The following is a 13,247-nucleotide window of genomic DNA, read 5'->3' on the forward strand; positions in this document are numbered from 1 at the left end:
TGCGTCCCGATTCACTACATCGTCCTCCAGCCGACTTGACTCCATGGGTCTATTGCTGCCTCGGGCACCTTATGGCCGTTCTGCTGTGAGGCTAGATTATCGAATGGGACGAAAAACTGATAGTGAATTGTAACGTTCAGGGCCTCCTAATGACGATGGATCACTCAAATTGCGTCCCGATTCAATACATCGTCCTCCAGCAGACTTGTCTCCATGGGTCGATTGCTGCCTCGGGCACCTAATGGCCGTTCTGCTGTGAGTCAAAGATTTTCGATTCGGACGAAAAACTGATAGTGAATTGTAACATTCAGGGCCACCTAATGACGATGGACCACGCAAATTGCGTCCCGATTCAATACATCGTCCTCCAGCCGAGTTGACTCCATGGGTCTATTGCTGCCTCGGGCACCTTATGGCCGTTCTGCTGTGAATCTAGATTATCGAATGGGACGAAAAACTGATAGTGAATTGTAACGTTCAGGGCCACCTAATGACGATGGATCACTCAAATTGCGTCCCGATTCAATACATCGTCCCCAGCCGACTTGTCTCCATGGGTCTATTGCTGCCTCGGGCTCCTTATGGCCGTTCTGCTGTGAGTCTAGATTATCGAATGGGACGAAAAACTGATAGTGAATTGTAACGTTCAGGGCCTCCTAATGACGATGGATCACTCAAATTGCGTCCCGATTCACTACATCGTCCTCCAGCAGACTTGTCTCCATGGGTCGATTGCTGCCTCGGGCACCTAATGGCCGTTCTGCTGTGTGTCAAAGATTTTCGAATCGGACGAAAAACTGATAGTGAATTGTAACATTCAGGGCCACCTAATGACGATGGACCATGCAAATTGCGTCCCGATTCAATACATCGTCCTCCAGCCGACTTGACTCCATGGGTCTATTGCTGCCTCGGGTACCTTATGGCCGTTCTGCTGTGAGTCTAGATTTTTGAATGGGACGAAAAACTGATAGTGAATTGTAACGTTCATGGCCTCCTAATGACGATGGACCACTCAAATTGCGTCCCGATTCAATACATCGTCCCCAGCCGACTTGTCTCCATGGGTCTATTGCTGCCTCGGGCACCTTATGGCATGCCTGCTGTGACTCAAAGATTTTCGAATCGGACGAAAAACTGATAGTGAATTGTATCGTTCAGGGCCACCTAATGACGATGGATCACTCAAATTGCGTCCCGATTCAATACATCGTCCTCCAGCAGACTTGACTCCATGGGTCTATTGCTGCCTCGGGCACCTTATGGCCGTTCTGCTGTGAGTCTAGATTATCGAATGGGACAAAAAACTGATAGTGAATTGTAACGTTCAGGGCCACCTAATGACGATGGATCTCTCAAATTGCGTCCCGATTCAATACACCGTCCTCCAGCCGACTTGACGCCATGGGTCTACTGCTGCCTCGGGCACCTTATGACCGTTCTGCTGTGAGTCTAGATTATCGAATGGGACGAAAAACTGATAGTGAATTGTAACGTTCAGGGCCTCCTAATGACGATGGATCACTCAAATTGCGTCCCGATTCAATACATCGTCCTCCAGCCGAATTGACTCCATGGGTCTATTACTGCCTCGGGCACCTTATGGCCGTTCTGCTGTGAGTCTAGATTATCGAATGGGACGAAAAACTGATAGAGAATTGTAACGTTGAGGGCCTCCTAATGACGATGGATCACTCATATTGCGTCCCGATTCAATACATCGTCCTCCAGCAGACTTGTCTGCATGGGTAGATTGCTGCCTCGGGCACCTAATGGCCGTTCTGCTGTGAGTCTAAGATTTTCGAATCGGACGAAAAACTGATAGTGAATTGTAACATTCAGGGCCACCTAATGACGATGGACCACGCAAATTGCGTCCCGATTCAATACATCGTCCTCCAGCCGAGTTGACTCCATGGGTCTATTGCTGCCTCGGGCACCTTATGGCCGTTCTGCTGTGAATCTAGATTATCGAATGGGACGAAAAACTGATAGTGAATTGTAACGTTCAGGGCCATCTAATGACGATGGATCACTCAAATTACGTCCCGATTCAATACATCGTCCCCAGCCGACTTGACTCCACGGGCCTATTGCTGCCTCGGGCACCTTATGGCCGTTCTGCTGTGAGTCTAGATTGTAGAATGGGATGAAAAACTGATAGTGAATTGTAACGTTCAGGGCCACCTAATGACGATGGATCACTCAAATTGCGTCCCGATTCAATACATCGTCCTCCAGCAGACTTGTCTCAATGGGTCTATTGCTGCCTCGGGCACCTTATGGCATGCCTGCTGTGACTCAAAGATTTTCGAATCGGACGAAAAACTGATAGTGAATTGTAACGTTCAGGGCCTCCTAATGATGATGGAACACTCAAATTGCGTCCCGATTCAATACATCGTCCTCCAGCAAACTTGTCTCCATGGGTCTATTGCTTCTCGGGCACCTTATGGCCGTTCTGCTGTGAGTCTAGATTATCGAATGGGACGAAAAACTGATAGTGAATTGTAACGTTCAGGGCCACCTAATGACGATGGATCTCTCAAATTGCGTCCCGATTCAATACATCGTCCTCCAGCCGACTTGACTCCATGGGTCTACTGCTGCCTCGGGCACCTTATGACCGTTCTGCTGTGAGTCTAGATTATCGAATGGGACGAATAACTGATAGTGAATAGTAACGTTCAGGGCCTCCTAATGACGATGGATCACTCAAATTGCGTCCCGATTCAATACATCGTCCTCCAGCCGACTTGACTCCATGGGTTGATTGCTGCCTCGGGCACCTAATGGCCGTTCTGCTGTGAGTCAAAGATTTTCGATTCGGACGAAAAACTGATAGTGAATTGTAACATTCAGGGCCACCTAATGACGATGGACCATGCAAATTGCGTCCCGATTCAATACATCGTCCTCCAGCCGAGTTGACTCCATGGGTCTATTGCTGCCTCGGGCACCTTATGACCGTTCTGCTGTGAGTCTATATTATCGAATGGGACGAATAACTGATAGTGAATTCTAACGTTCAGGGAGTCCTAATGACGATGGATCACTCAAATTGCGTCCCGATTCAATACATCGTCCTCCAGCCGACTTGACTCCATGGGTCTATTGCTGCCTCGGGCACCTTATGGCCGTTCTGCTGTGAGGCTAGATTATCGAATGGGACGAAAAACTGATAGTGAATTGTAACGTTCAGGGCCTCCTAATGACGATGGATCACTCAAATTGCGTCCCGATTCAATACATCGTCCTCCAGCAGACTTGTCTCCATGGGTCGATTGCTGCCTCGGGCACCTAATGGCCGTTCTGCTGTGAGTCAAAGATTTTCGATTCGGACGAAAAACTGATAGTGAATTGTAACATTCAGGGCCACCTAATGACGATGGACCACGCAAATTGCGTCCCGATTCAATACATCGTCCTCCAGCCGAGTTGACTCCATGGGTCTATTGCTGCCTCGGGCACCTTATGGCCGTTCTGCTGTGAATCTAGATTATCGAATGGGACGAAAAACTGATAGTGAATTGTAACGTTCAGGGCCACCTAATGACGATGGATCACTCAAATTGCGTCCCGATTCAATACATCGTCCCCAGCCGACTTGTCTCCATGGGTCTATTGCTGCCTCGGGCTCCTTATGGCCGTTCTGCTGTGAGTCTAGATTATCGAATGGGACGAAAAACTGATAGTGAATTGTAACGTTCAGGGCCTCCTAATGACGATGGATCACTCAAATTGCGTCCCGATTCACTACATCGTCCTCCAGCAGACTTGTCTCCATGGGTCGATTGCTGCCTCGGGCACCTAATGGCCGTTCTGCTGTGTGTCAAAGATTTTCGAATCGGACGAAAAACTGATAGTGAATTGTAACATTCAGGGCCACCTAATGACGATGGACCATGCAAATTGCGTCCCGATTCAATACATCGTCCTCCAGCCGAGTTGACTCCATGGGTCTATTGCTGCCTCGGGCACCTTATGGCCGTTCTGCTGTGAATCTAGATTATCGAATGGGACGAAAAACTGATAGTGAATTGTAACGTTCAGGGCCACCTAATGACGATGGATCACTCAAATTGCGTCCCGATTCAATACATCGTCCCCAGCCGACTTGTCTCCATGGGTCTATTGCTGCCTCGGGCACCTTATGGCCGTTCTGCTGTGAGTCAAAGATTTTCGAATCGGACGAAAAACAGATAGTGAATTGTAACGTTCAGGGCCACCTAATGATGATGGATCACTCAAATTGCGTCCCGATTCAATACATCGTCCTCCAGCAGACTTGTCTCCATGGGTCTATTGCTGCCTCGGACACCTTATGGCAGGCCTGCTGTAACTCAAAGATTTTCGAATCGGACGAAAAACTGATAGTGAATTGTATCGTTCAGGGCCACCTAATGACGATGGATCACTCAAATTGCGTCCCGATTCAATACATCGTCCTCCAGCAGACTTGACTCCATGGGTCTATTGCTGCCTCGGGCACCTTATGGCCGTTCTGCTGTGAGTCTAGATTATCGAATGGGACAAAAAACTGATACTGAATTGTAACGTTCAGGGCCTCCTAATGACGATGGATCACTCAAATTGCGTCCCGATTCAATACATCGTCCTCCAGCAGACTTGTCTCCATGGGTCTATTGCTGCCTCGGGCAACTTATGGCCGTTCTGCTGTGAGTCTAGATTATCGAATGGGACGAAAAACTGATAGTGAATTGTAACGTTCAGGGCCACCTAATGACGATGGATCTCTCAAATTGCGTCCCGATTCAATACATCGTCCTCCAGCCGACTTGACTCCATGGGTCTACTGCTGCCTCGGGCACCTTATGACCGTTCTGCTGTGAGTCTAGATTATCGAATGGGACGAAAAACTGATAGTGAATTGTAACGTTCAGGGCCTCCTAATGACGATGGATCACTCAAATTGCGTCCCGATTCAATACATCGTCCTCCAGCCGACTTGACTCCATGGTTCTATTGCTGCCTCGGGCACCTTATGGCCGTTCTGCTGTGAGTCTAGATTATCGAATGGGACGAAAAACTGATAGTGAATTGTAACGTTCAGGGCCTCCTAATGACGATGGATCACTCAAATTGCGTCCCGATTCAATACATCGTCCTCCAGCAGACTTGTCTCCATGGGTAGATTGCTGCCTCGGGCACCTAATGGCCGTTCTGCTGTGAGTCAAAGATTTTCGAATCGGACGAAAAACTGATAGTGAATTGTAACATTCAGGGCCACCTAATGACGATGGACCATGCAAATTGCGTCCCGATTCAATACATCGTCCTCCAGCCGAGTTGACTCCATGGGTCTATTGCTGCCTCGGGCACCTTATGGCCGTTCTGCTGTGAATCTAGATTATCGAATGGGGAGAAAAACTGATAGTGAATTGTAACGTTCAGGGCCACCTAATGACGATGGATCACTCAAATTGCGTCCCGATTCAATACATCGTCCCCAGCCGACTTGTCTCCATGGGTCTATTGCTGCCTCGGGCACCTTATGGCCGTTCTGCTGTGAGTCAAAGATTTTCGAATCGGACGAAAAACAGATAGTGAATTGTAACATTCAGGGCCACCTAATGATGATGGATCACTCAAATTGCGTCCCGATTCAATACATCGTCCTCCAGCAGACTTGTCTCCATGGGTCTATTGCTGCCTCGGGCACCTTATGGCAGGCCTGCTGTGACTCAAAGATTTTCGAATCGGACGAAAAACTGATAGTGAATTGTATCGTTCAGGGCCACCTAATGACGATGGATCACTCAAATTGCGTCCCGATTCAATACATCGTCCTCCAGCAGACTTGACTCCATGGGTCTATTGCTGCCTCGGGCACCTTATGGCCGTTCTGCTGTGAGTCTAGATTATCGAATGGGACAAAAAACTGATACTGAATTGTAACGTTCAGGGCCTCCTAATGACGATGGATCACTCAAATTGCGTCCCGATTCAATACATCGTCCTCCAGCAGACTTGTCTCCATGGGTCTATTGCTGCCTCGGGCAACTTATGGCCGTTCTGCTGTGAGTCTAGATTATCGAATGGGACGAAAAACTGATAGTGAATTGTAACGTTCAGGGCCACCTAATGACGATGGATCTCTCAAATTGCGTCCCGATTCAATACATCGTCCTCCAGCCGACTTGACTCCATGGGTCTACTGCTGCCTCGGGCACCTTATGACCGTTCTGCTGTGAGTCTAGATTATCGAATGGGACGAAAAACTGATAGTGAATTGTAACGTTCAGGGCCTCCTAATGACGATGGATCACTCAAATTGCGTCCCGATTCAATACATCGTCCTCCAGCCGACTTGACTCCATGGTTCTATTGCTGCCTCGGGCACCTTATGGCCGTTCTGCTGTGAGTCTAGATTATCGAATGGGACGAAAAACTGATAGTGAATTGTAACGTTCAGGGCCTCCTAATGACGATGGATCACTCAAATTGCGTCCCGATTCAATACATCGTCCTCCAGCAGACTTGTCTCCATGGGTAGATTGCTGCCTCGGGCACCTAATGGCCGTTCTGCTGTGAGTCAAAGATTTTCGAATCGGACGAAAAACTGATAGTGAATTGTAACATTCAGGGCCACCTAATGACGATGGACCATGCAAATTGCGTCCCGATTCAATACATCGTCCTCCAGCCGAGTTGACTCCATGGGTCTATTGCTGCCTCGGGCACCTTATGGCCGTTCTGCTGTGAATCTAGATTATCGAATGGGGAGAAAAACTGATAGTGAATTGTAACGTTCAGGGCCACCTAATGACGATGGATCACTCAAATTGCGTCCCGATTCAATACATCGTCCCCAGCCGACTTGTCTCCATGGGTCTATTGCTGCCTCGGGCACCTTATGGCCGTTCTGCTGTGAGTCAAAGATTTTCGAATCGGACGAAAAACAGATAGTGAATTGTAACATTCAGGGCCACCTAATGATGATGGATCACTCAAATTGCGTCCCGATTCAATACATCGTCCTCCAGCAGACTTGTCTCCATGGGTCTATTGCTGCCTCGGGCACCTTATGGCAGGCCTGCTGTGACTCAAAGATTTTCGAATCGGACGAAAAACTGATAGTGAATTGTATCGTTCAGGGCCACCTAATGACGATGGATCACTCAAATTGCGTCCCGATTCAATACATCGTCCTCCAGCAGACTTGACTCCATGGGTCTATTGCTGCCTCGGGCACCTTATGGCCGTTCTGCTGTGAGTCTAGATTATCGAATGGGACAAAAAACTGATAGTGAATTGTAACGTTCAGGGCCTCCTAATGACGATGGATCACTCAAATTGCGTCCCGATTCAATACTTCGTCCTCCAGCAGACTTGTCTCCATGGGTGTATTGCTGCCTGGGGCACCTTATGGCCGTTCTGCTGTGAGTCTAGATTATCGAATGGGACGAAAAACTGATAGTGAATTGTAACGTTGAGGGCCTCCTAATGACGATGGATCACTCAAATTGCGTCCCGATTCAATACATCGTCCTCCAGCCGACTTGACTCCATGGGTCTATTGCTGCCTCGGGCACCTTATGGCCGTTCTGCTGTGAGTCTAGATTATCGAATGGGACGAAAAACTGATAGTGAATTGTAACGTTCAGGGCCTCCTAATGACGATGGATCACTCAAATTGCGTCCCGATTCAATACATCGTCCTCCAGCAGACTTGTCTCCATGGGTAGATTGCTGCCTCGGGCACCTAATGGCCGTTCTGCTGTGAGTCAAAGGTTTTCGAATCGGACGAAAAACTGATAGTGAATTGTAACATTCAGGGCCACCTAATGACGATGGACCACGCAAATTGCGTCCCGATTCAATACATCGTCCTCCACCCGAGTTGACTCCATGGGTCTATTGCTGCCTCGGGCACCTTATGGCCGTTCTGTTGTGAATCTAGATTATCGAATGGGACGAAAAACTGATAGTGAATTGTAACGTTCAGGGCAATCTAATGACGATGGATCGCTCAAATTACGTCCCGATTCAATACATCGTCCCCAGCCGACTTGACTCCATGGGACTATTGCTGCCTCGGGCACCTTATGGCCGTTCTGCTGTGAGTCTAGATTATAGAATGGGATGAAAAACTGATAGTGAATTTTAACGTTCAGGGCCACCTAATGACGTTGGATCACTCAAATTGCGTCCCGATTCAATACATCGTCCTCCAGCAGACTTGTCTCAATGGGTCTATTGCTGCCTCGGGCACCTTATGGCAGGCCTGCTGTGACTCAAAGATTTTCGAATCGGACGAAAAACTGATAGTGAATTGTAACGTTCAGGGCCTCCTAATGACGATGGAACACTCAAATTGCGTCCCGATTCAATACATCGTCCTCCAGCCGACTTGTCTCCATGGGTCTATTGCTGCCTCGGGCACCTTATGGCCGTTCTGCTGTGAGTCAAAGATTTTCGAATCGGACGAAAAACTGATAGTGAATTGTAACATTCAGGGCCACCTAATGACGATGGACCACACAAATAGCGTCCCGATTCAGTACATCGTCCTCCAGCCGACCTGACTCCATGGGTCTATTGCTGCCTCGGGCACCTTATGGCCGTTCTGCTGTGAGTCTAGATTATCGAATGGGACGAAAAACTGATAGTGAATTGTAACGTTCAGGGCCACCTAATGACGATGGATCACTCAAATTGCGTCCCGATTCAATACATCGTCCTCCAGCAGACTTGTCTCCATGGGTCTATTGCTGCCTCGGGCACCTTATGGCCGTTCTGCTGTGAGTCTAGATTATCGAATGGGACGAAAAACTGATAGTGAATTGTAACGTTCAGGGCCACCTAATGACGATGGATCTCTCAAATTGCGTCCCGATTCAATACATCGTCCTCCAGCCGACTTGACTCCATGGGTCTACTGCTGCCTCGGGCACCTTATGACCGTTCTGCTGTGAGTCTAGATTATCGAATGGGACGAATAACTGATAGTGAATTGTAACGTTCAGGGCCTCCTAATGACGATGGATCGCTCAAATTGCGTCCCGATTCAATACATCGTCCTCCAGCCGACTTGACTCCATGGGGCTATTGCTGCCTCGGGCACCTTATGGCCGTTCTGCTGTGAGTCTAGATTATCGAATGGGACGAAAAACTGATAGTGAATTGTAAAGTTCAGGGCCACCTAATGACGATGGATCACTCAAATTGCGTCCCGATTCAATACATCGTCCTCCAGCAGACTTGTCTCCATGGGTAGATTGCTGCCTCGGGCACCTAATGGCCGTTCTGCTGTGAGTCAAAGATTTTCGAATCGGACGAAAAACTGATAGTGAATTGTAACATTCAGGGCCACCTAATGACGATGGACCACGCAAATTGCGTCCCGATTCAATACATCGTCCTCCAGCCGAGTTGACTCCATGGGTCTATTGCTGCCTCGGGCACCTTATGGCCGTTCTGCTGTGAATCTAGATTATCGAATGGGACGAAAAACTGATAGTGAATTGTAACGTTCAGGGCCACCTAATGACGATGGATCACTCAAATTACGTCCCGATTCAATACATCGTCCCCAGCCGACTTGACTCCATGGGACTATTGCTGCCTCGGGCACCTTATGGCCGTTCTGCTGTGTCTAGATTATAGAATGGGATGAAAAACTGATAGTGAATTGTAACGTTCAGGGCCACCTAATGACGATGGATCACTCAAATAGCGTCCCGATTCAATACATCGTCCTCCAGCCGACTTGTCTCCATGGGTCTATTGCTGCCTCGGGCACCTTATGGCCGTTCTGCTGTGAGTCAAAGATTTTCGAATCGGACGAAAAACTGATAGTGAATTGTAACATTCAGGGCCACCTAATGACGATGGACCACACAAATTGCGTCCCGATTCAGTACATCGTCCTCCAGCCGACCTGACTCCATGGGTCTATTGCTGCTTCGGGCACCTTATGGCCGTTGTGCTGTGAGTCCAGATTATCGAATGGGACGAAAAACTGATAGTGAATTGTAACTTTCAGGGCCACCTAACGACGATTGATCAATCAAATTGCGTCCCGATTCAATACATCGTCCACCAGCCGACTTGTCTTCATGGGTCTATTGCTGCCTCGGGCACCTTATGGCCGTTCTGCTGTGAGTCAAAGATTTTCGAATCGGACGAAAAACTGATAGTGAATTGTAATGTTCAGGGCCTCCTAATGACGATGGAACACTCAAATTACGTCCCGATTCAATACATCGTCCTCCAGCAGACTTGTCTCCATGCGTCTATTGCTGCCTCGGGCACCTTATGGCCGTTCTGCTGTGAGTCAAAGATTTTCTAATCGGACGAAAAACTGATAGTGAATTGTAACTTTCAGGGCCTCCTAATGACGATGGAACACTCAAATTGCGTCCCGATTCAATTCATCGTCCTCCAGCAGACTTGTCTCCATGGGTCTATTGCTGCCTCGGGCACCTTATGGCCGTTCTGCTGTGAGTCTAGATTATCGAATGGGACAAAAAACTGATAGTGAATTGTAACGTTCAGGGCCTCCTAATGACGATGGATCACTCAAATTGCGTCCCGATTCAATACATCGTCCTCCAGCAGACTTGTCTCCATGCTTCTATTGCTGCCTCGGGCACCTTATGGCCGTTCTACTGTGAGTCTAGATTATCGAATGGGACGAAAAACTGATAGTGAATTGTAACGTTCAGGGCCACCTAATGACGATGGATCTCTCAAATTGCGTCCCGATTCAATACATCGTCCTCCCGCAGACTTGTCTCGATGGGTCTATTGCTGCATCGGGCACCTTATGGCCGTTCGGCTATGAGTCAAAGATTTTCGAATCGGACGAAAAACTGATAGTGAATTGTAACGTTCAGGGCCTCCTAATGACGATGGAACACTAAAATTGCGTCCCCATTCAATACATCGTCCTCCAGCAGACTTGACTTCATGGGTCTATTGCTGCCTCGGGCACCTTATGGCCGTTCTGCTGTGAGTCAAAGATTTTCGAATCGGACGAAAAACTGATAGTGAATTGTAACGTTCAGGGCCACCTAATGACGATGGATCACTCAAATTGCGTCCCGATTCAATACATCGTCCTCCAGCCGACTTGTCTCCATGGGTCTATTGCTGCCTCGGGCACCTTATGGCCGTTCTGCTGTGAGTCAAAGATTTTCGAATCGGACGAAAAACTGATAGTGAATTGTAACGTTCAGGGCCTCCTAATGACGATGGAAGACTAAAATTGCGTCCCGATTCAATACATCGTCCTCCAGCAGACTTGACTTCATGGGTCTATTGCTGCCTCGGGCACCTTATGGCCGTTCTGCTGTGAGTCAAAGATTTTCGAATCGGACGAAAAACTGATAGTGAATTGTAACGTTCAGGGCCACCTAATGACGATGGATCACTCAAATTGCGTCCCGATTCAATACATCGTCCTCCAGCCGACTTTACTCCATGGGTCTATTGCTGCGTCGGGCACCTTATAGCCGTTCTGCTGTGAGTCTAGATTATCGAATGGGACAAAAAACTGATAGTGAATTGTAACGTTCAGGGCCACCTAATGACGATGGATCACTCAAACTGCGTCCCGATTCAATACATCGTCCTCCCGCAGACTTGTCTCCATGGGTCTATTGCTGCCTCGGGCACCTTATGGCCGTTCTGCTGTGAGTCTAGATTATCGAATGGGACGAAAAACTGATAGTGAATTGTAACGTTCAGGGCCACCTAATGACGATGGATCACTCAAACTGCGTCCCGATTCAATACATCGTCCTCCCGCAGACTTGTCTCCATGGGTTTATTGCTGCCTCGGGCACCTTATGGCCGTTCTGCTGTGAGTCTAGATTATCGAATGGGACGAAAAACTGATAGTGAATTGTAACGTTCAGGGCCACCTAATGACAATGGATCACTCAAACTGCGTCCCGATTCAATACATCGTCCTCCCGCAGACTTGTCTCCATGGGTCTGTTGCTGCCTCGGGCACCTTATGGCCGTTCTGCTGTGAGTCTAGATTATCGAATGGGACGAAAAACTGATAGTGAATTGTAACGTTCAGGGCCACCTAATGACGATGGATCACTCAAATTGCGTCCCGATTCTATACATCGTCCTCCAGCCGAGTTGACAACATTGGTCTATTGCTGCCTCGGGCACCTTATGGCCGTTCTGCTGCGAGTCTAGATTATCGAATGGGACGAAAAACTGATAGTGAATTGTAACGTTCAGGGCCTCCTAATGACGATGGATCACTCAAATTGCGTCCCGATTCAATACATCGTCCTTCAGCAGACTCCTCTCCATGGGTCGATTGCTGCCTCGGGCACCTAATGGCCGTTCTGCTGTGAGTCAAAGATTTTCGAATCGGACGAAAAACTGATAGTGAATTGTAACATTCAGGGCCACCTAATGACGATGGACCTCGCAAATTGCGTCCCGATTCAATACATCGTCCTCCAGCCGAGTTGACTCCATGCGTCTATTGCTGCCTCGGGCACCTTATGGCCGTTCTGCTGTGAGTCAAAGATTTTCGAATCGGACGAAAAACTGTTAGTGAATTGTAACGTTCAGGGCCACCTAATGACGATGGATCACTCAAATTGCTTCCTGATTCAATACATCGTCCTCCAGCAGACTTGACTTCATGGGTCTATTGCTGCCTCGGGCACCTTATGGCCGTTCTGCTGTGAGTCAAAGATTTTCGAATCGGACGAAAAACTGATAGTGAATTGTAACGTTCAGGGCCACCTAATGACGATGGATCACTCAAATTGCGTCCCGATTCAATACATCGTCCTCCAGCAGATTTGTCTCCATGGGTCGATTGCTGCCTCGGGCACCTTATGGCCGTTCTGCTGTGAGTCAAAGATTTTCGAATCGGACGGAAAACTGATAGTGAATTGTAACATTCAGGGCCACCTAATGAGGATGGACCTCGCAAATTGCGTCCCGATTCAATACATCGTCCTCCAGCCGAGTTGACTCCATGGGTCTATTGCTGCCTCGGGCACCTTATGGCCGTTCTGCTGTGAGTCAAAGATTTTCGAATCGGACGAAAAACTGATAGTGAATTGTAACGTTCAGGGCCACCTAATGACGATGGATCACTCAAATTGCGTCCTGATTCAATACATCGTCCTCCAGCAGACTTGACTTCATGGGTCTATTGCTGCCTCGGGCACCTTATGACCGTTCTGCTGTGAGTCTAGATTATAGAATGGGATGAAAAACTGATAGTGAATTGTAACGTT

This window comes from Schistocerca cancellata, unplaced genomic scaffold, assembly GCF_023864275.1.
Source record: "Schistocerca cancellata isolate TAMUIC-IGC-003103 unplaced genomic scaffold, iqSchCanc2.1 HiC_scaffold_1102, whole genome shotgun sequence".
Lineage (NCBI taxonomy): Eukaryota > Metazoa > Arthropoda > Insecta > Orthoptera > Acrididae > Schistocerca > Schistocerca cancellata.